Below are 25,071 nucleotides of genomic sequence, written 5' to 3' on the forward strand. Positions count from 1 at the left end.
TGTGTTAGCAGTCCGAGGGATGCAGAGTGTAAGTTCTTTAATACATTTTAGACTGGGGTGACTTGAGATTTTGCATACTTTAAAGGGTGCCGTAACTGAAAAAAGGTTGAGAAACACTGCTCTAGATAACATGACAGTGTAAGAAACATAAGAAAACATAAACCTGTGTAAGACATTATAAGACAAAAGATTCACTGATTGTCATTTAAACCTATGCACTACTGGCAGCTGAGGTCAGAGCAAAAGGTCAGATATTGTATCGTGCTGATATCAGATATTATATAGATGGTTAAGGGCTTTATGCAGGGCCCAACAGTGGTTGCTGTGGAGAGCCACGACTTAAACACTACCTCTTTCAACTGGTAGCCCCAAGCTTTGACCTATGTGTTACTACTGCCCTTCACTTCTATTGATTTATTTGTATTTTAATCAAGTCAAAAGCTTTAAACGCCTGATTAAACTGAGTTTCAAGTCCTCTCCGTTCAATAAGGAGGACAAAAGCATTTTGCACCATTACCTGAATCCGTTGGGATGTACTTTGAAGAACTTAACCAAATATTTTAATGAAAGACAAAATGAAAAGACTGTCTTGAAATTTCCAGTTTGGTTTTTCATTGGTAGTAAGTGCCTCTTTAATTTCCCAATCATGGTTAGAGCTTAATTTGATGTGGCTGAAGGTGAAGCAGCGCGCCCAGTAATTGAGGGCTCTCTGGTCAGCTTTGGTTATTGTTTTTAATATTTTTGCCCTGACAAAAAGGTGGAAAAGCAGTTGTCGATTAGTTAGAGCCCTTGTAATTACGCTCCTCTTGTTAATAAGTCCCAGTTTCATCTGTAATTTATTTTGAGGCCACATCTAAACACATACACACACCACCAGGGCCAAGAGACCTTGAAACTGATAAAGTGTCTAGACTGTTCATGTCGCGGAATCTCTCCGCCACTCCCTCTCTCTGGTTTCACTCTCTATATACTAAATCGTCCTTTCATGAAGGTCAAACCTCAATGAAGGGCATCTGAAAATGTTTAATAAAACTACTTAACACTTCGTCTTTATTATTGCACAGCTTGTGTTTGTTTTTCTCTTTTACAAATAATGAGCTTTACTTTGACTTACTATTTCTTTCTACTGTAAATGCATACACAGTCATATTTAGTACATCAACACACTATACATTAACTCATTTTCATGTTTTACCACAGGTTTTCCCAGAATCACTGGGCACAGTGTAGTAACACATTCTGAACAGAACGCCAATCCATCAAGGGGCCTTGTCGCCTGTTTATCTCCCCACCTCAGACGTAGCCAATCATGTCAAATGTACGTCAATGCCTGACCAGACAATAGCACCTTTGGGGATTCGAATCCTGGATCCCAGCAGTAGAGAAGAAGAAGAAGAAGAATGCCTTTATCTGTCATATATACATATACAGACGTACAGTACAATGAATTTTTTTTTTTTTCGTGTATCCCAGCCATCGTATGGCGCCCCTGGAGCAGAGAGAGTTAAGGGCCTAGCTCAAGGGCCCAACAGTGGCTGCATGGCTGGGATTTGAACTCTCAACCTTTCAGCTGATAGTCCAAAGCTCTACCCACTAGGCTACCACTGTCCCTAGAAAGATGATCTCAGGTTCCACCGAGACTTGAACTCAGATCACTGGATTCAGAGTTCAGAGTGCTAACCATTACACCATGGAACCACACACAGCCAAAGTAGTGGGATAGTGGAATTTACTACTGCGCACCTACATGACCAAAAGTATATGAACATTTGAACATAAGTTTGTGGGACATCCCGATCCAAGATCATGGGACTACCCCCTTCTGGAAAGACATTCCTCAACATCTTGAAGTGTGGATATGAACATTTGTGCCCATTCTTTCAAAAAAGCATTTGTAATGTCAAGCGCTGACATTGGATGAGAAGACCTGGCTCACAATGGACTCTCCAGGTGGCGTAGCAATACATTAATTAATTATACTAACCCACTGGGGAATGGGGGATATTACATTTGTATTGTCCAAGGTGTGGTACTGCATTGCACTTAGTGATTCCAGGGAATTCTGACTAACTGTGACCCCTACCATGATGACCCTGACCGGTGGTAAAACATAAAAATGAAATAAAATTTATGCCTTTGCCATCCATTTGTAACTTGTAGTTGAATCTTTTTCTATACTCAGTCTTTGAGTTGTGGTCAGTTACTGGTCATCAGCCACTGCTGGGTTGATTATTGTTAACCTGGCAGTGAAATACAGGTGTTTAAAAATCCTAACTACACTGCTAGGCCTGACAGTGTTCATGTCAACACTACACACCATCAGGCCACTTTCATATCAGTGTTTCAGTGGTCCAAGGGCAGGGTCAGAATCAAAAGGTGCATATCTAAAAGCATTGTTGCACTTATGTTGAATTATGCTGTGATGTGATACTTACATATGTATTTAGCTTAGCCGTTTAGCTTAGCTATTTACTTTGTATGTCCCCAGGGTTTCCCTCCAAAGGATATGAAAACTTTGCACCTGTGTACTAGGTATCTATGTGTACACAGTTTGTGTAAATGTATGCATTAGTCTATGGTAACTTAGGTCATGGGCTGTCAACTATGTGTAGTGCACCAAGGATATAGCTCATATAGCCTCCAGCAGTCTGTTTTAAACTCAGTTTCTGTGCCGCACAGCAACCAGCGAGGGACGGCAGACTGAGGGGAGCCAGCAGAATAGATAATAAATGATATTGGTCTTGGATGGAAGAAGCTTTTTGTCTCATTACTTCTGAAGGCATGAGGGACAGGTAATATTGACACTACCATAAAGACTGTAGGCCTGTTGGGCCTGACTGTCTCCCTCCTATTATCCCTCTTCCCGAACGTATGACTAGCGGGTAGGAATTAGCCGCTGCAGCCGCTGGGTCGATACACTGTCACAGCAGCACAGAACTAAAAACAAATGCTATTTCAACTATAAAGCATTACTTGCCAGACGTTTTCTGTGCCTTCAGTTAGAGTGACGTCTAAGGGAATGACAATGCGAGCAAGCTGGGAACTTTGCTCAGCAAAATACGGTTGATAAAAAAGGCTAAGCTGACCTTTTTCTTATGTGTGGGAGGACTTTGTGTGTAGATGTAAGTAACACACTGCTCTTTAGGCCAAAAATTACTTCACAAGCAATACAAGTCGCAATAAAAACACGCCAATGTGTAAAGACTACAGACTTTTCTAAACGCATTAACCATTGAATTAGATTTACACAAAACATATTTAACTACCAAAACTATTTTATGAACAATGTTCTAATGGTAAATAAATTTACCATAAAAAAAAAAAAAATCTAAATACAACCACAAATCTGAAAAACTTGGGACAGCAAACTCCCAAAACACAGAGTTTCTTACATTTACTTTGACTTTTATTTGATTGCAGACAGGATGAACCTGATATATTTCATGTTTTGTCTGCTTAACTTCATTTCATTTATTAATAAACATCCATTTCTGCATTTCAGGCCTGCAAAACATTCCAAAAAAAGTTGGGACAGTAAAGCATTTAACACTTTGTAATATTGCTATTTCTTTTCACCACACTTAAAAGACGTTTTGGCACCGAGGATACCAAGTGATTTAGTGTTTCGAACACGTCTTGCAAACACGTCTTAAGATGTGCAACAGTACGGGGTCGTCGTTGTCGCATTTTTCATTTTAAAAATCTCCACACATTCTCTATTGAGGACAGGTCAGGACTGCAGGCAGGCCAGTCCAGTACCCGTACCCTCTTCTTCCACAGCCATGGTTTTGCATTGTCTTGGACATCCCTGGAACAGTTCCTGATGCAGTGCCGTCCGAGGGATCGGAGGTCACAGGCATTCAGCTTAAGCTTGCGCCCTTGGCCTTTTATGCACTGAAATTCCTCCTGATTCCTTGAATCATTTAATGATATTATGTACTGTAGAGGGAGAAATATGCAAATCACTTCCAATCTTTCTTTGAGGTACATTGTTTTTAAACATTTCAATAATTTTCTAACACATTTGTTGACAAACTGGAGATCCTCTGTTCATCTTTGCTCATCAAAAACCTTTCCTGGATGCTGCTTTTGTACCAAACCATGATTACAATCACCTGTTGACATCACCTGTTGGAATCACATCATTATTCAGTTTTATCACCTCATTACTAACCCTAAATTGCCCCTGTCCTAACTTTTTTTGAAATGTGTTGCAGGCCTGAAATGCAGGAATGGAGGTATATTAACAAATGAAATGAAGTTGAGTAGACAAAACATGAAATATCTTGAGTTCAAACTGTCAAATAAATAAAAGTCAAAGTAAATGTAAGGAACACTGCATCTTTATTTTATTTGCATTTTCCATACTGTCCCAACTGTTTCTGACTTGGGGTTGTAAAAAGAAATGTAATCTAATAAAACATTTCTTTGACATGTTACTCAGTTTACTTGGTCAGCAATCGGTCACCCCCATCTAGAGAAAGTTGTGAGATCATCATAAAGACTCTTAACATGTCCAATAGCTCAGTTCATTCCATCATAAATTATACACAAGGTCAGTCAGGACTCCTCTTAAAACACAGTCAGACTGGCTACTGGGATGTCAACTGTCAAACGTCAATGCCGGAGACTGAATGTAATGTTAATAGAACAACCCTATTTAAAATGTTACTCCATCTGGCAGCCAGAAAGAGGTAGTGTAGAACATGGTGGTGGTTCCATCATATGCTGCTGAAAGGGTTGCATTTAGCAGCAGAGATCTGAAATTCTGGTCAGGATGGGACAACAAGAGGTGTAAAATACAGAGAGTGATAAACTGGACGGAAAGCTTGTTGTTCTGAAATGGTGAACACCATTAATCTCATTTTAACCAGGGTGTAGTATCCGCTGAATGGTGGCTCAGCTAATTACTAACACAATTCATGTATTATGTTGTTGACATTTTTCAGTGGATACAAGGTTTTATTCGTTTTCCTTGTTTTGCTTTACTAAGAAAATGACTATTTGATTAAAAAATGAAAATTCATTGTCAAGATTTAAGGTGACAATAATTTGTATGAGGGAAAAAAGGGTTAAGGATTTAATATTTTTACTAAATGCGCCATCTTAAGCACCAAAAACGTCTATAGCTACAGTCTATAGACTTTAGCTCTTTAGCTCACCTTTGTTTTTGTTTTTTTGTTTTTTGTTTTTAATTTTTACCCCTTTTTCTCCCCCTTTTAGCGCATCCAATTGTTCAATTAGCATCGTGCTTCCTCTCTGTCTATGCCGAACCCTGCCCTGACGGAGGTGATTGAAGCTAACCCGTATCCCCTCCGAAACACGAGCAGCAGCCAGATGCATCTTTGCCACCCACACATTGACGAGTTTGGCGCCACCTAGCGTTGCATGCGGAGAGACACACCCTAAGGGCACCCCCTCCCATCTCTGTGCAAGCGCCTCCAATCAGCCGGCAGAGAACTCAATCGCATTCTGACAGAGAGAGACCCACATCCGGTTCTTTGTCCCACCCCCCACATGAGCAACCGGCCAATCGTTGCTCATATAGCCACTCAGCTTCGAACCGGTAAAGCAAGGCTGGATTCGATACAACGCTTCTCAGAATCCAGCCCTGGTTGCAGCGCGTTTCTTTTTACCGCTGCGCCACCTGAGCGGCTTAGCTCACCTTTTGTTGCTGTAAAAACTGCTACACACTGCTACATTTAAGATTTCAACACAGCATTTAAAGTCAGGACGTTGTCCACCACCACTCCACACCTTCAACTTCAATTCTTTTTTTCCTTTCAGCCAGTCAGATCTCTGTTTGTGATATGAACCATTGTCTTGTGACGTAACCGAAATATTCCTCAGCTTCAGCTCAAAGTCTGATGACCTTTATTGTTGTGGAGAATTATTTGTTAGAAAACAAACCTGTTCCCTCAGTAAAGTCGGTGCCCAGATGGCTCCTCGGTTCGAAACTCGCCGTTGCCACCGGTCGGCTGGGCGCCATCTAGCGGGCATAATTGGCAGTGCCTGAAGCAGACAGGTTTCTGCTAGGGATGACCGGACTATGTGGGTTGGGTCTTAAAACGCTGTGTAAGGACCCTGATTAGCAGACAGAGAGGTGTCTGTGCAGAATTCATGGGTGAAAAAGGGTTCCATAAAAGGGCTGCGCACGGGTCAGATAAAGCGTGAGCAGCAATATACCCACCTCAACTGCAATCAGGGATCCCCCAGCAGCGGAAGACAAATTGACTACGCTAAATTGGGAGAAAATGCATAAATTAAATAGAGTAACAGCAAGTCCTGGCACAGCAAAGCATCCCAACAGTATCACACTACCCCTGCCATGTTTGATTGCTGGTATAATGGCCTTGCTATGAAATGCTGTACCTGTTTCTTGCCAGAAAAGGTTACATTATGCATCACATTTTCAAGCCTCAGTATGTATGCAACTGGCCTGTGTTCTTCAAATCCCTGAAAATTGCATGTAATGGACACTATGGATGCGATGAAGAGCTGCATTTGTGCTTAATGGTGGCACCTGTTGAAGTGGGTGTTTTCTCAAGCATCAGCAATGGCGCAGCATTGTCCGTGAAGCATGTTTGAAATGTAGAAGCAGCTCCGTGGATGAGTAAAAAGGCCCACGTGGCCGCCAGTGCATCCTCTGCACCTGCCCTGGTGCAGCTGCCTCTGCACTCAGCCAAGAATCTGCATCCCAATCAGAAGGATAATTGCTACGGTGTCCTCTGGCCTCTAACAAAGCTCACAGTCAGACTGTTCTGTGAGTGTTTTTTTTGCAGTTTGTGTGTTTTACTGGCCCGTTAACTCCCTGCACGTGAGCCGATGGTGTCATTTGCGACATGGGGAGTTTGGAGGTCTGGGAACTTGAGCATTTGGCTGAAAAAGATCATCAGCATGTTGTAAAACCTGCTACTAATTGCAAGATGGTGAATGCAATATGTCCCTAAATGGCCATTAACGTTTAGGACAAATGCTGCTGTATCAGTGTCATCATGTAAATTTGGCACCATTGTAATAGCTGTAGATGCTCTGTGAAATCTGGACTGAACTGGCTGACAGACTGTTGTCATTAGTAACTGACAACATAGATGCGCCTTGAGTAGTGATGAAGCAATCCATCTAAACTTCTTGGGAAATGCCTTTCCTTAAATGTATCTCAAAGCCAAGGACAAACACTAATGATGTGGGCACCATCTTTTGCACCAAAATTTTTTACACCCCCAAATCAGAAAAAGTTGGGACAGCATAGAAAATGCAAATAATAAAAAAAAACAGTTTCTTACATTTACTTTGACTTTTATTCTATTGCAGACAGGATGAACCTGAGATATTTCATGTTTTATCTGCTCAACTTCATTTCATTTATTAATAAACCTCCATTCCTGCATTTCAGGCCTGCAACACATTCCAAAAAACATTGGGACGTTAAAGCATATACCACTTTGTAATGTTGCCATTCCTTTTCACCACACTTAAAAGACGTTTTGGCACCGAGGATACTAAGCGATTTAGTTTTTCCAAAAAAGACCTGGAATGCTGATTAATCTGACTACGATACACGTTTCTATTGTGTGATGGTCCATCCTAGATGCCTCTGAGCCCAGAGAAGTCGACACCGCTTCTGGACATGGTTAACATAAGGCTTCTTTTTTGCACAGTAAAATTTTAAAGTGGCATTTGTGCATGTAACTCTGTATTGTAGTGCTTGACAAAGGTTTGCCAAAGTAATCCCTCACCAATGTGGTTATATCAGCTATTGTTGAGTGGCGGTACTTGATGCAGTGCCGTCTGAGGGATCAAACATCACAGACGTTTAGCTTGTTGTGCCCTTGGCCTTTACGCACTGAAATTCCTCCCGATTCCTTGAATGGCTTAATGATATTATGCACTGTAGAAGGATGTGTGCAGATGTGAGCAAATCCTTTCCAATCTTTCTTTGAGGTTCATTGTTTTTAAACATTTTAATAATTTTCCCACACATTTGTTGACAAACTGGAGATGCTCTGATCATCTTTGCTCATCAAAGACTCAACCTTTCCTGGATGCTGCTTTTGTAACAAACCATGATTACAATCACCTATTGACATCACCTGTTTGGAATCACATCATTATTTAGTTTTTTCACCTCATTACTAGCCCTAAATTGCCCCCGTTCTAACTTTTTATTTTATTTGCATTTGTCTTACTGTCTCAACTTTTTCTGATTTGTGGTTGTATATACTAATGTAGATATACTTTATACTGGCTCTAGCCCACCCCCTTCCCCCTTTTGCCATCTTTATGACTGTTCAGAAAGATCCAGTACTAACAGATACTGTACATAAAATCCATTATCCAGCTTCCAGTTATGTCTGTTTCTGCATGAATGCGCCACTGTGCACAAAACAAGGTCCAAATAGGGTTTCACAAGTTTGATGCAAAGCAAATTCATATTTCAATATCAGTCAGTCAGTATCTTACCTCACAAATGCTTTTTTGATTAAATATGTGCAAATATCCACAGCAACAGAAATTAAGAGTGGGGGCCGACATACTTTAGGACATATAGTGTTTTCTCTTCTCTCCAAACAAGGTAGGTTTCTTTTCACTGACCTTTTTCAAAAACATCATGCTTCTGGTCTTTCTGTAAATACTGAAACATTCATCTTTTATTCTCTTGACATAACCTGGCACATTTCTCCCAAAACCCCAGAGGCAGCCAGCAACCAAGAAGCAGCTAAAATAATGAAGTCATTTCAGAACCTTGGCCTGAAAACAAACATACAACCTTTGCTTGTCTTTCCCAAGGCCGAGTTTTGTGAGCTACGCTTTATTTAAAGTTGCAGGATGTTGTTTACTCTTCTGGAGCTTAGCGGTGGACAGAGGAACAAGGAGAGAGAGAGGGAACCACTGAGAAACTGGAAGATAAAGAGCTAACAAATTAGAGTGTGTGTATGAACTAGTGAGCTGTAGATGTCTGTAATTATTAGGCCTGGTGGCAACTAAACTTAAGGGTCACTACACTTCCTGCAAGTCCGTTGGCTTTGGCTGCACCTCGAGTAAACAGACTGCTAATGATTCTTCCCTGTGACCCTCTTTAATTAGCCTGTGCTCCCGTGTAATCATATTGAATACTGGCCTACTTTGCTTTTCACAGCATGACTCCAAATCTTCTTAAAAACTGTGTAAACAAATGAAGACAGTTTCAGAGATTCGGCTCAAGCATTACTTAGCAGTTTTAATCAGTGATAGCCTTGAAACCATGAATGTAGAAACAAATGTAAGATTAGACCAGAGCACAGAAGGGCACAGAGAAAGCAGCTGGCCAAAATGACCCCATAGAATGAGGAAATTGCCTTATAGAATGAAGAAGGGGCTAAATAAGGTCAGATGATAAAAGTAAACAAAGATTACAGTTGACTGAATCGGAGAATTTATTGGCATGATCGTGGGTTCTTACAGTAGTGTATGAACTGAAGAACAAGGAACAGAACTGTGTGCCTCCCTTTATACTGCTTGTCACATCACATTTGGTGTTGGACTTTGGAACCTCCATTCTGTGCTAACTGTTGTTTCTTATCTGCTTACATTATTTTACAACAGTTTTAAAAAAGACATGTTGCTTATCTCTGTACTTTAGACTCCCAGCCACACCTCAAGCACAATATGACCTAGGATTTATTGCACAAAACAGCATAATACTTATTGTCGGGTTATATTAAGCATAAAATCAAATTTTTCCATAACAATGTATTAACCGGTTTGGAGGTTAAAGTTCCTACTATTACCTGTAGTGCAGATGAACAAACAGATTAGGTGTCCAAACTTGGCTGCAGGTTTTTATATTAACCAGACTGAACCTTTAGGATCTTATACAACCAGAACTAAATTATTTAACAAGTAGAGCCAGTAGATATAAAAAGTGCTTGGTTGATATAAAAACCTGCAGCCACACTGGCACTGCGTGGTAAAGATTAGATACACCTGGTTTAGATGGTCCAGCCTAAACATGAGTTTGAAGATGGGTAGTTGTGCAGGCAGTACTCTCACATTTCAACATTCCTCCAAAACTGTTAAACCCTGACTTAAACCAATAACTGTATCTGTATCCAGCTCAAATATTAGTGAGCATTACCAGTTAAGTGTGTTTTACCAAGAATCCAAGGACCCTTAGTATGCCGGTTAGCCACAGACAACACAATTTTTGTCTGGGGTTTTAGACCATTGACCTGTAAGTGCTCCCAAAATTTTTTATAGACATCCATTGCAAATCAAATTGAACTCCAGATAGTTCCAGTAAAAAAAAGAACACAGTTCTGATGGTCTAGTCAAAACATGGGTTTGAAAACAGACACTTGGATACTGGATACTTGGATGCACTTGAGATCTGTTAAAACCCCACTTCTATGAATAGAAACTGCACCTGGGGTCCAGTAGTATTAGTAAACATTACCAATTAAGGGGGCTATAAAGAGGAAGAAGACGGCAATTGTTCCAAGGAGAGTCTAAGTAAACAGGGGGTCCAGTAAAATTAAGATTGGCTGAAGGCCCAATGCAACAGTCCAGTGTTACCAATATTGAAAATATACAAAGCCAGTAGGCACTATGAGACTACAAAAATTGTCCAGTGGATTATAATTCTCTGTGGCACACAACTCAAAATATTTTCCAGAACTCTAAGGACCAGTTGTTAGAATGGACCAACAGGTTGGACTACAAAAATTTAGCAACAAGACACTTTAGATTTTTTTACGTTTACATTTTTGGCATTTAGCAGACGCCTTTATCCAAAACACTTACATTACAGTTACAGTATGTGGTCTGAGCAATTGAGGGTTAAGGGCCTTGCTCAAAAGCCCAACAGCACCAACCTGATTACTAGTCCTGTACCTTAACCACTAGGCTATGGCTTTTTCAGCCTAAAGATAGTTTTAAACATTAACAATACACAGATCAACCATAATATTAAAACCACCTCCTTGTTTCTACACTCAATGTACATTTTATCAGCTCCACTTACCATATAGAAGCACTTTGTAGTTCTACAATTACTGACTGTATGTAGTCCATCTCTTTCTCTGCATGTTTTGTTAATTAACCCTCTTTCATGCTGTTCTTCAATGGTCAGGACTTTTCCAGGACCACCACAGAGCAGGCATTATTTAGGTGGTGGATCATTCTCAGCACTGCAGTGACACTGACATGGTGGTGGTGTGTTAGTGTGTTGTGTTGGTATGAGTGGATCAGACACAGCAGTGCTAATGGAGTTTTTAAGCACCTCACTGTCACTGCTGGACTGAGAAAAGTCCACCAACCAACACATCCAGTCAACAGCACCCCAGATGATGACCAACTCAAACAGCAGCAATAGATGTGCGATCGTCTCTGACTTTACATCTACAAGGTGGACCAGCTGGGTAGGAGTGTCTAATAGAGTGGACAGTGAGTGGACACAGTATTTAAAAACTCCAGCAGCGCTGCTGTGTCTGATCCACTCATACCAGCACAATGCACACTAACACACCAACACCATGTCAGAGTCACTGCCGTGCTGAGAATGATCCACCACCTTAATAATATGTACTCTGTAGTGGTGCTGGGAGAGTCCTGACCACTGAAGAACAGCATGAAAGGGGGCTAACAAAGCATGCAGAGAAACAGATTGACTACAGTCAGTAATTGTAGAACTACAATGTGGAGCTGATAAAATGGACAGTGAGTGTAGAAACAAGGAGGTGGTTTTAATGTTATGGCTGATCAGTGTATTCTCAATGGGTGGTGAGATCAGCACTGCAGTTGGTTGGTGGCATTACTAGACTTCTTGGTGCCTACTAACCCTCCAATCCATCAATGGTCTGAGCAGCTATGACACTGAAAACCTGCCGTGGAATTACAGAACTGCTATAACCTTCTAATCTTTTTTTTTTGTATCTTTTTTATCTTTTCGATTTAACTTCTATTCTTTCTAGGTATCTCTTACTTTCTTTGAAAAAGTAATTATTATAGGCAGAACTATGAACGTTTCTTCCTTCCTTTTCTCTTTCTTCTCTTGATCTTCTCCCCATGTATTCTTGCCTGCCTCTTTGATAGACCGGTTATTGAAGATAAAATACTTGAATAAAAATTTTTGTGGACCAAATGCACTGGCTACTCAGAAAAAGAATGAACTTCTGTAGATAAGATAATTCAGCAAAAGTTCGCCTGCTCCTCCTTGGTGTTGTTTTGCTCTTTTAAATAATTGACACGGCTGTGCTACAGGAAACAGGGACAAATCGACTGAAGTAATATCTCAGCCAGAAGTTGTTCTGGCACAAAATGCTCTCCCACTGTGATAAGACCCATAAAGCCAGTTACAGTGAAGAAAGCATCGCAAAGGCAGACATTTTTTGTAACAACTGCATCCTGTTGGCTCTTGCAGTCTTAAGTATATCACACAGTGACATTTGTGATTTTTAATAGTGGTAACCCAATTTTCTCTCAGTTCAAAGATTTGCACCAGCTTGTGCTTCTCCCTATGTAAAATACACTATATTGCCAAAAGTATTGTAAAGTTGGCCCACCCTTTGCAGCTGTAACAGCTTCAACTCTTCTGGGAGGGCTTTCCACAAGGTTTAGGAGTGTGTTTATGGGAATTTTTGACCATTCTTCCAGAAGCGCATTTGTGAGGTAAGACACTGATGTTGGACGAGAAGGCCTGGCTCGCAGTCTCCGCTCTAATTCACCCCAAATATGTTCTACCGGGTTGAGGTCAGTTAAGTTCTTCCACACCAAACTCACTCATCCATGTCTTTATGGACCTTGCTTTGTGCACTGGTGTGCAGTCATGTTGGAACAGGAAGGGGCCATCCCCAAACTGTTCCCACAAAGTTGGGAGCAAGAAATTGTTCAAAATCTCTTGGTATGCTGAAGCATTAAGAGTTCCTTTCACTGGAACTAAGGGGTAGAGCACAGCTCCTGAACACCATAATCCCCCCTCCACCAAACTTTACACTTGGCACAATGAAGTCAGACAAGTACCGTTCTCCTGGCAACCGCCAAACCCAGACTTGTCCATCGGATTGCCAGACGGAGAAGCGTGATTCGTCACTCCAGAGAACACGTCTCCACTGCTCCAGAATCCAGTCGTGGCGTGCTTTACACCACTGCATCCGACGTGATGGTGATGTAAGGCTTGGAGGCAGCTGCTCGGCCATGGAAACCCATTCCATGAAGCTGTCCTTCCCAATCACTTTCACTTTGTTGTAACACCACTAAAAGTCAACTGTGGAATATTTAGTAGCGAGGAAATTTTACGACTGGACTTGTTGCACAGGTGGCGTCCTATCACGGTACCACGCTGGAGTTTACTGAGCTCCTGAGATCGACCCATTCTTTCACAAATGTTTGTAGAAGCAGTCTGCATGCCTAGGTGCTTGCTTTTATACACCTGTGGCCATGGAAGTGATTGGAACACCTGAATTCAATGATTTGGATGGGTGAGTGAATACTTTTGGTAATACTAGCCTCAAAAGATAAAGGCTTACACTTACTTTCTAGAATAGAATAGAACACCTTTATTCGTCATATGTACATATACAGATGTACAGTACAATGAAATTCTTTTTCCGCATAGCCCAGCTTGTCTGGAAGCTGGGGTCAGAGCGCAGGGTCAGTCATCGTACGGTGCCCCTGGAGCTGAGAGGGTTAAGGGCCTTGCTCAACAGTGGCTGCATGGCAGAGTTGGGATTCAAATTCTCAACCTATCAGTCGATAGCCCAAAGCTCTACCCACTAGGCTACCACTGTCTATGAAGGCCAGTCACCACATTTTATAATGCAGCCACCTTGTTCTTCACGTGTGAGCCTATAACAGTAGGAAAGAAGAAACATCCTTTGTACTCAAGGTCCTAAGTCAACTATGCTCCCATTGGCTCCTGGTTACAGATGGAAACAGATGTTTTTTTCAATTCAATTCAATTCAATTCCTCTACCAATTTACCAAATACTAACTACACCTCTTTTATTCAATCTGGATGAGCAAGGACAAGGACAAACACGACCAAAATTATGTGGGTACCCGTCTTTATGACTGTTCAGAAAGATTCAGTAATAAAAGATCCATAAAATCCATTATTTAGCTGTGCACAAATCAAGGTCCAAAAAAAGAGTTTCACTGGTTTAGTGTACAGCAAATTCATATTCCTAAGTCCTAAATCAAACTTAAATCAACACAAATCTTAAAATTTAGTCTTCAGTTCCTTTAGCAATTTACCAAATACCAACTAAACCTCTTTGATTCAATCTGAATGAGCAATGGTGCTTCCTTTAGTTATAAATGGCTATGGCATAAATAATTGAATAAATGAATTTGTGACCATTAAGTCATAAAAAGGATTTGCGAGGTCAGACACTGATGTTGAATAAGAAGGCCTGGCTCGCAGTGGGGTTGAGGTCAGCCCACTAAAGTTTCTCAACATCAACCTTGTCAAATTGCATTTCTGGGCCTTGTTTAATTAATAAGGGCACAATCATGCTAAAATGGGAAAGACTGGGAAAGACTGAACACCCAGGTTTGAATCTCGGCTCTGCTACCGGTCGGCTGGGCGCCATCTAGCGAGCACAATTGGCCACCATGTCTGCTGGGTGGGAAAATTACCGCACCAGGTGGGTGGGGTCTTTAAATGCTGTGCAAGGACCCTGGTTAGCAGACCGAGGCGTCTGTGAAGAAGCATGGGCGTAGAAGAATGGGGACCGCTAGGACTGCGCCCACGTTGGAGGGCACATGAGCAGCAATATACTCTTCTCGAACGCAATCAGGAATCCACAGCAGCAGAAAACAAATTGACTACGCTAAATCGGAAGAAAAAGGGAGAAAATGCATAAATAAAAAAATAAAATAAAATAAAAATAAAAAAATGGAAAAGATTGTTGATTAAACAATAGCCATAACCCTTTTCATGCTGTTCTTCAATGGTCAGGACCCCCACAGGACCACTACAGAACAGGTATTATTTAGGTGGTGGATCATTCTCAGCACTGCAGTGACAATGACATGGTGGTGGTGTGTTAGTGTGTGTTGTGCTGGTATGAGTGGATCAGACACAGCAGCGCTGCTGGAGTTTTTAAATACCGTGTCCACTCACTGTCCACTCTATTAGACACTCCTACCTAGTTGGTCCACCTTGTAGATGTAAAGTCAGACACGATCGCTCATCTATTGCTGCTGTTTGAGTTGGTCATCTTCTAGACCTTCTTCAGTGGTCACAGAATGCTGCACACGGGGTGCTGTTGGCTGGATATATTTTTGGTTGGTGGACTATTCTCAGTCCAGCAGTGACAGTGAGGTGTTTAAAACTCCAGCAGTGCTGCTGTGTGTTATCTACTCATACCAGCACAATACAAACTGTAATTGTAGAACTACAAAGTGCTTCTATCTGGTAAGTGGAGCTGATAAAATTGACAGTGTGTGTAGAAACAAGTAGGTGGTTTTAATGTTATGGCTGATCAGTGTGTATTGATCCTACTCAACGTTTATAAAGGGTTTCCTAGAGCATGTGCTACTTAAAATCAATTCAGCATATTAAAATGACATAATACACCAACTGGGCAGGGAATTAATGGGTGCCAGGCAGGAATTCCCTAGACAGGGTACCAATCCATTGCAGGACTTCAAGTGTAACCATGCAAAGAATGTAAAAGGCAAAAGGGGGAACGCAGGGTACTAATCAGTTGTCACTAGTCCTTCACCATTCACTTGATATGTCACAGCCCTAAAAGAGATCATGATCTTGTATTGAACAGAAGACTCAGTATCTCAGTCATTAAATGACATGTCAGAACTGATCCCTGTTCTCTAGAGTGATAGAGGCACTGTGTGGGATCGAACTGGAGACAGTATCTGTGTCCTAGTAAATGTGTAAAATGTCTCCTGAGCAGCAATGGCTTTTCCTTTTTCAGCTATCTGACTTTTCTTCAGCTGCCAAAAGCTGCACATTGGTGACAGTTCACAGTAAGATTGGAAACCAGTTTAAAGGCAAGGTTCAGTTTTGTGCATTACATCACATCACAATAGTGGTCCAGCCTAAATTCCAGACTTCTAAACTAAAACATCCACCGATCAGGCATAACATCATGACCACCTTCCTAATATTGTGTTGGTCTCCCTTTTGCTGGCAAAACAGCCCTGACCCGTCAAGGCATGGACTCCACTAGACCCCTGAAGGTGTGCTGTGGTATCTGGCACCAAGATGTTAGCAGCAGATCCCTTAACTCCTATACATCAGACTTCTTTGTCCAGCACATTAAAGAGATGCTCGATTGGATTGAGATCTGGGGAATTTGGAGGCCAAGTCAACACCTCAAACTTGTTGTTGTTCTCCTTAAACCATTCCTGAACAGTGCATCTTGGTGACATGTGTTCCCCAGGGAAGCGACGCACACGCACCCGGCCATCCACGTGATGTAAAAGAAAAACTGATTCATCAGACCAGGCCACCTTCTTCCATCGCTTCGTGGTCCAGTTCCGATGCTCACGGACCCATTGTTGGTGCTTTTGGCGGTGGACCGGGGTCAGCATGGGCACCTGACTGGTTTGCGGCTATGCAGCCCCATACACAACAAACTGTGATGCACTGTGTATTCTGACACCTTTCTATCAGAACCAGTATTAACTTCTTCAGCAATTTGAGCTACAGCAGCTCGTCTGTTGGGGCAGACCACACGGGCCAGCCTTCGCTCCCAACGTGCATCAATGAGCCTTGGCCGCCCATGACCTTCCTTCCCTGGATCACTTTTGATAGATACTGACCACTGCAGACCGGGAACACCCCACAAGAGCTGCAGTTTTGGAGATGCTCTGACCCAGTCATCTAGCCATCACAATTTAGCCCTTGTCAAATTCGCTCAAATCTTTACACCTTACAGATGCCAATTTTTCCTGTTTCTAACACATCAACTTTGAGGATAAAATGTTCACTTACTGCCTAATATATCCCCCCCACTAACAGGTGCCGTGATGAAGAGATAATCAGTGTTATTCACTTCACCTGTCAGTGGTCATAATGTTATGCCTGGTCAGTCAGATTTCTGAAGACCTTCTGGATCCAAATAAATGGACAGAGACTTTTTTTTTAATCTGCATTGCAAACATCTGTCAAGCCACATTTGACAGTAGCACACAATGACAATATGATAGTGATACATGCACCTATTTTAAATAGTATAGCTTAATTTTCCCAAAAAATAATAATAATTAAACAAATAAATAAACAAAGAACAAAGAACTAAAAAACACATTACACACGTTCAGCTACATCTTTACAGCTGCTGACAGACTTTACAACTAACTCCCACTTGTAGCTCCATGCCAGAGAAACCTTTGACCATCAATTCAGTCTTGTTATTATGATCTCTCTTTGTGCTTAGTTATGGTCCAAATTAACATGTCACATACAGCAACATTATAGTTGAAGATTTCTTTCCTTTAAATTCAGGGGGAAAAAAAACAGGCTGGTCATGCCATGCTATTAAATCACAAGGTGAAGCCCTGGACATGAAAAAACAAAAACAAAAAAAAAGGTAACGGAATAATGGAAACAATGTAAAAGACACAAAAACAGAGAAAGTAAATAAAATAGAACTGATAGTGGATATAAGGGTGCTACTGTGGTTTAGTGGGTGTGGAGTTTGCATGTTCACAAAGCTGAATCAGTTCATCTGGACACAAGTTTGTTGTAGAGATACGTTTCATCACTCAATCGGAATGACTTCTTCAGTCTGAGCTGGTGGTGAATACCCCAACCTTATATGCAGCCGATTTGCATAACGACCGATCACCACCCATTGCGTAACAATCAGGTGATCAGGTCCATATGCAAATCACAATGACCATTAATTACAATGGTCATGTGTGTCTTTCACACATGATTGGGGTATAGCTCCTATTACAGCGTTATAAGATGGTGAGAGATGTACTCTCAGGCCCCCTACCCGGTTCAGAGATGGTTGTTTCCTCTTCACATAGATGGCCTCTTTAACTTCCCGTTCAAACCAGCGTTCCTCCTTGTCAAGGATCTGCACATCATCATCATTAAATAAGAGGCCACTGGCTTGCAGGTGGGTGTAAACCGCAGAGTCCTGGCCAGAAGAGGTCGATCTTCTATGTTGGGCCATCCGTTTCGCCAGTGGCTGTTTAGTTTCCCCGATGTACCTACCTACCTGCATACACTACGTTACTCTGTTTGTGTCGAGGAACCCGGTCCTTAGGGTGAACTAATTTCTGGCGTAGCGTGTTCTGGGGTTTGAAAGCAACTGAAACACGGTGTTGAGTGATGAAACATATCTCTACAACAAACTTGTGTCCAGATGAACTGATTCAACTTTGTGGATTTGTGTACCTGGATTATTGAGCATGCATCAACAGAGTTTGCAGGATAGGATCAGGTTGCCTCTGGGGCACTCCGTTCTGCGTATGACAGTGGTTCTGTTGCAAGGCCCAAAAGTGCAATGAAACTGGGTAAGTTCCCAGAAAGAGATAAGTGTGCTTGAATCTCATGCCAGCAGAACACCGGACGGACTGAGCAGCCCAGAATAATGGCTTTAGAGAAATAGCAGGTTTGCCAAAACATAAGCTGGCAAGTGTAAGAGGCAGAAACCATGATATATAGAAATACGTCCACCTGAAGCAAATTAACAGTCATGTGGCGGAAATTGACAATCATCTGTGCCTCCGTGCCCCCTCTGAGTGTTCATTCTATGTGTTCATTATTTCTTGTTTTCTTATCCTGTCTTCCTGTCCTGTCTCTCCCTTGTCATTGAATGTTCTGGACAGGTTGATGGTTAATTTCGCTGTAATTGTACATGCTGCAATTTATAGTGACAATAAAGTTCTACTACTACTACTACAACAGAACACAAAACAATGTAATATATTTTATCTCACAAAAAGTGATTTCATAACAGTTACTAACATTTTCTATATTCTAATGTTATAATGGTCTTCCTACATCCCTAAGATTGGATCATAATCAATTTAACACCCAAAGCACTTAAAACCTTTTACAAAATATCACTTCAGTAATTCAGTACACATCAAACCAAATTAATACAGGTTCATCTGTATTTACATTTACATTTACATTTTCAGCATTTAGCAGACGCTTTTATCCAAAGCGACTTACACAATGAGCAATTGAGGGTTAAGGGCCTTGCTCAGGGACCCAACAGTGGCAACTTGGTGGTGGCAACATCTATCCATCCATCCATCCATCCATCTAATCTATCATCTAATCTATCTATCTATCTATCTATCTATCTATCTATCTATCTATCTATCTATCTATCTATCTATCTATCTATCTATCTATCTATCCTTATTTGTAAAGGGTGGAGAAGCAAATAGCTTCGCTCTACAGGTTTTCTAACACTGAAATATCTTGTTTGTCATGTCAAGGTTGTAAGCAAACATCTTTTTAGGGAAACTGTGCAAGAAAAAGTTGTTTTTATCATGCCATACAGACATTAACAAATGTCAAGGATCTTTTCATAATAAGAATTATAACAACTAGAAACGCTCAGCATACACGCTGTGGGCTGAAGATAGATCAGGTATGAATGCATACTGCAGCAGATATGCAAGGCTAATCAACAAGGCTTGACCTTTCCTTTATTAAAAATCCTTCTCTGTTAATTGTGTCTTGTATTGAATTCATTATGGAAAAAGAGAGCAGGCCTTGAAAAACACACTGAACACATTGCACTATTTAAAACACTTTTCTCAAAAAACCCTATTCATAAGACATCAAAGCAGATGCTGTGCTTTTATGAGTATATAATTTTTTTTCATTCATATTCCCAGATAGGAGGCTAATCAGTCGCAGGGCATCTGCCACCCCACCACCTTCCAGACATAGCCAACCGGCCGTTGCTTGGGATTCGAACCCTGGATCACAACAGTTAGGGATATGGTGGTAAAGCATGTAGTGTGCTTGTCACACAGCTCCAGAAAACTAGGTTTTATTGTGGCCACTTGTTATGCACTCTTTATGCAGGTCTGTGCATTGGCTGCTTAAGATTTTCCCAGGGTGTATAAATAAATGTGTGATGCTCTGCAATGTACTTGCATTCTGTCCCACATGTATCGCTGTCTTAAACACAATGCTTCTGGGATAGTCCTGTGAAGGAGGTTAGTAAAAATGAGTTCATTGTTTATGTCTAGTTAGTGTAACCTGACACAAACCTCATGACAACTCCAAAACATCATGACTACGACCCTACCTTATTCACGGGCAGGAAAATTGCGTCACGGACCGTGAAATTAGCTGTAAAATTCAAAACTGAAGGTTTGTGTTTAGAAATGTACCATTTTTAATTCGCGAAGCGTTCAAGTGCCTCAAGTTTACTGGTTAATTAGGACTATGAGGAGGATCTAGCAATCCTACGGCAATTCAGTTATCAATCGGTTAGTCAAAATGTCCAAGATGTCAAAATATAAAGCAGCTAAAAACACAACTCGGGTAACTGAGTTTGGAAAACTCCCTACATGTAGACACTTTCTAATTATTCTAATTATTATTTATACACTTATATATACACTAAGTGTATAAACTCTCTCACTCACTCACTTTCTTAACCGCTTATCCAATTAGGGTCACCGGGGAGGGGTGCTGGAGCCTATCCCAACTTTTCAATGGGTGCAAGGCACACAGTAACACCCTGGACGGGGCGCCAGTCTATCGCAGGGCAGACACACATACACACGCACAAACACATACACATACACACACACATTCACCTACAGGGCAATTCAGTGTCTCCAAGTAACCTGACTGCATGATTTCCGGAGAAAATCCACGCAGACACAGGGAGAACATGCAAACTCCACACAAAAAGGACCCGGACTGCCCCGCCTGGGGATCAAACCCAGGACCTTCTTGCTGTGAGGCGACAGTGCTACTCACCGGTGTAAAACAAAATACATGCAGAAATCTTCTTGGTGACAATGCCAGCATGACTGTGCACCAAGCCAGGTTCATAAAGACCTTATTTCATGAGTCTGGTATGAAGGAGTTCCAGTAGCCTCCACATAGCCCAGATCTCAACCCTACTGAATCTTAAGATCAACTGGAGTTATAATTTTGACCCAACCTTTTAGTTGCTTTTTGGTTGAATGGCATAAATTCTTTCCTCTCTCTGACTCTGTGTGTGTCAGCAGCTGATGTTATTCAACAGACAAGTCAGACAGCATGGCTGAAAGCAACAGGGCAGAACTTAGAGATTAAAAGCGGACCTCACCCGGAAACTTGAGGTCTCCAAAATATCTGTCCACGTGTTTTTCATAAGCAATGTGTGAGCTTTACAGCTCATCATTTTTATGTCTTGTATTGAGTTTTCTGTTCTTCTGGAGGTAAAAGAAGGCTTCCTCATTTAAAATGGCAGGGCAGACTAGATAAGATGTGTACACATGCTGTATTTTTGCATTAATAAAAAATAGCGCTTGGATTTTTGTTTGGTTCTTTACTTGGTAGATCATTTTTTTAGCTGTATTAAGATTGGATTTGCTTTAGTTCTTTAATTTGGCACCACCTTTGTGTAGTCCTTATTTCTTGTTAAACATTCCTGTTGAGCCATTAAATTTTACACTCTTTACCCTATTTTACAACCTTGTTAAAAAGTAAGTTAAAACCAGTCGAGATTTACTACAAACATTATGGTAAATTCAATGGTAGGGGCGCCGTCAATCCATAAGGGTGCCATGGTGCTCCACTGAGAAAAAAAAATCTAACTTCTTCTATTTTTTAACTAATATAAATGATATGATTCTAAATATATCAGGCAAAGCTTACAACATCGTAACTTCACAGTAACAGCCCTAATTTTTCCTGTGATGTTTGTGCCGTCCGTCTGAAATCTTCCTTGCGCACCCTCCTCCTCATGCTGTAGTTAGACTCACCTGCCTGTGAGGGGGTGCCACCAGTGAGTCAGTGACTAACAGTGAACGCAAAGATTAGTAACTAACATAGCAGCTGTCTGCCAAGGAGAAACCCTCTACTGCACAAGGAGAAAAAAGAGAAGGACAGTAGATGATGAACAGAGGTAATGTAGTGTAATGACCAAATGCTTTATGTGTTGCAAAGTACTAGTTACAGTCAGATGCTCTGAGTAATTTAATAAACATTGGTGAACTATCGCACATCATATTTTCCTGTCAGAACAACCTTGGCCTGTGTTTGGCTGCACTTTCAAAACAATGACAATACTTATTTAAAAAAGTTGGCATCAAAATGCCGACATCTATTTTAATCTAACTTCCACGTTGGTCTGTGGTTAGGGCACATGCGACCTAATTTCTCAATGGTGCGACTAAAAAAAATCTCAGGTCGCACCGGTGCGACCAGGCTTCCGAGGGAAAAAAAAACCAGACACACATTAGGCCAATAACATGGTCTAAACCAATCAGAGATAGCGAAGGGCGGGACATTATTGTAGCGGTGATATGTGAGCGACATTCAGCTCAGCCAATCAGAATGCAGCACCAGGTTTCTACATGTGCGTTCGGATGTTCTGCAGTAAGTTTAGTTTTGTATATGAGACTTGCCGGATGTTCCAGAATGGAAGTTCGGGTTCTGGAGCTCGGCGGTGTAAAGTGTTGTAACGCTCACTTAAGTCCTGACTAAACAGTTAAAGTGACTCGACCCTGTCGTGTGCCTTTATTCCCACACCTCCACCACCGCACAGCAAAAGACCCGCAGCATCCCCACCGGACAGCGGCTAGGTGAGCCGACCCTCTACAGTAGCAAGGGGCTAATGCTAGCGGTAAAGTGCCGCGATAGTGAAAGTAAAAACACGACAATATTTTCGTTAAGTAAAATATAAAAATAACTAAAAGACCAAAATATATTACAATACATGTAGTCAAAATACGCAGTTAGTGCACCGCAAGCGATTTTGGGAATCTGTGTAAAAGATTCAGTAAAGCCGATAATATAATGCACTGCATTTAAGATTACACTCTAACACACACACAAACATATACATATAATGTTAAATATACACACACATATAAATAGATATACACACATACATACACATTTACTCTATTATTATTTTTTATAATTTTTATAAGTGTGCTATAATTAGTCTATAATACTATAATTAACTGTATTAACTGTATAATTACTACAGTATATGTAAAGAGCATGGGAAGACCATGGCCGGCAATAGCATATTTGTGACTGGTTCTAATACATTTTGAATTGAAAGGCTGAAAAAGCCCAATGCATCTATAAAACACATTACATGCCGCGATAAATGCACTGCCCAAGTGTCCCCTCTCCCCACTGCCTTTCAGTGGCAGGCAGTAGCAAACAGATCATCAGACAAGGCCATGTTGACCAGATTGTTAGTTATTTACAAGTCAATATTGCCTGTGTGGACAGTGATTTAAAAAAAAAAAAGTGAACCTGTAAAACTGCGGTGTTAAATGCGATGCGGTCGAAAATTTGGGTGCACCTAACTTTTGTGCTGGTGCACCTAAGAAAAAAAGTTAGGCGCACCAGTGCAACCAGTGCAAAAAGTTAGTCTAGAGCCCTGTCTGTGGTACATGAATACGATAAATAACCTCATATTTTACTAACATTAATAATGCATGGTTGTAGTCTGCTGTGTTTTGTATCTGGCATTTACTGGTCTGACATTCTTATGACTCGAATCATCACTAATTTTGGCTCCCGAAATGACTCCTGATTCTAATTGTCCATTTTATCAGCTCCACTTACCATATAGAAGCACTTTGTAGTTCTACAATTACTGACAGTAGTCCATCTGTTTCTCTGCATGCTTTGTTAGCCCCCATTCATGCTGTTCTTCAATGGTCAGGACTCTCCCAGGACCACCACAGAGCAGGTATTATTTGGCTGGTGAGTCATTCTCAGCACTGCAGTGACACTGACATGGTGGTGGTGTGTTAGTGTGTGTTGTGCTGGTATGAGTGGATCAGACTGAGAATAGTCCACCAACCAAAAATCCATCCAGCCAACAGTGCCCTGTGGGCAGCGTCCTGTGACCACTTATGAAGGTCTAGACGATGACCAACTCAAACAGCAGCAATAGATGAGCGATCGCCTCTGACTTTACATCTACAAGGTTGACCAACTAGATAGGAGTGTCTAATAGAGTGGACAGTGAGTGGACACGTTATTTAAAAATTCCAGCAGCGCTGCTGTGTCTGGTCCACTCATACCAGCACAAAACACACTAACACACCACCACCATGTCAGTGTCACTGAAGTGCTGAGAATGATCCACCACCTAAATAATACCTGCTCTGTGGTGGTCCTGTGGGGGTCCTGACCATTAAGGAACAGGGTGAAAGCAGGCTAAAAAGGTATGTAGAGTAACAGATGGACTACAGTCAGTAATTGTAGAATTACAAAGTGCTTCTATATGGTAAGTGGAGCTAATAAAATGGACAGTGAGTGTAGAAACATAGAGGTGGTTTTAATGTTATGGCTGATCAGTTTATATACACTATGATTGATGAATGAAGGAGCGGCAGCCAAAATCCTGGAAAATTGTGTTGGGGTGTCCAACAAGCTCAAGGTGTCACCATGCCTTTGGCCTTGTTGTGTATTGAGACTCCCCTAACAAGCAGGTCAAAAACTCATTTTGAATACAAACACCCATCAGGATACACGTGACCATGCAAAAGAAAATAACTGTGAATGAACATTTCAGAAACCTGAGGCTAAAGTCATTAAAATGAGACAAGTCGATGCACTCATTTGCACAAGAGTGTGTTTGCAGGTAGCTGCTAGGATTGGCTGTAAGATATTAACCCGTGGAGGAAACGATCTAAATTAATTAGCAGGTTTATTTATATTGATGCTGATCAGCCTCAGTTGGGGATTGCACCAGGGTTGAAGATAGGGTAAAGAACCTCTTGAAACTAATATTTATGAACCAATATTATCCTCTTACAGCAGGAAGAACAGTAAAAAGCTAAACCCACAGCAGCATCTGAGAACCAAGAAAAAAAGAGCACTGATAACATTCGACCTTACAGTGGGACACTGCTGTGGGTGCAGTCCAATCTCTCTTTCAATATGCTGTCTGA

The 25,071-nt window shown here is 41.3% G+C and overlaps 1 non-coding gene across 1 annotated transcript; it reads right to left on the reverse strand.

Annotated features, from left to right (window-relative positions):
- Nucleotides 1-1,626: 1,626 nt before the first annotated feature.
- On the reverse strand, nucleotides 1,627-1,698 carry trnaq-cug (transfer RNA glutamine (anticodon CUG)). The gene has a single exon. It is a non-coding gene; the product is annotated as a tRNA-Gln (tRNA).
- Nucleotides 1,699-25,071: the final 23,373 nt, after the last annotated feature.

This window comes from Trichomycterus rosablanca, chromosome 20 (genome assembly GCF_030014385.1).
Source record: "Trichomycterus rosablanca isolate fTriRos1 chromosome 20, fTriRos1.hap1, whole genome shotgun sequence".
Lineage (NCBI taxonomy): Eukaryota > Metazoa > Chordata > Actinopteri > Siluriformes > Trichomycteridae > Trichomycterus > Trichomycterus rosablanca.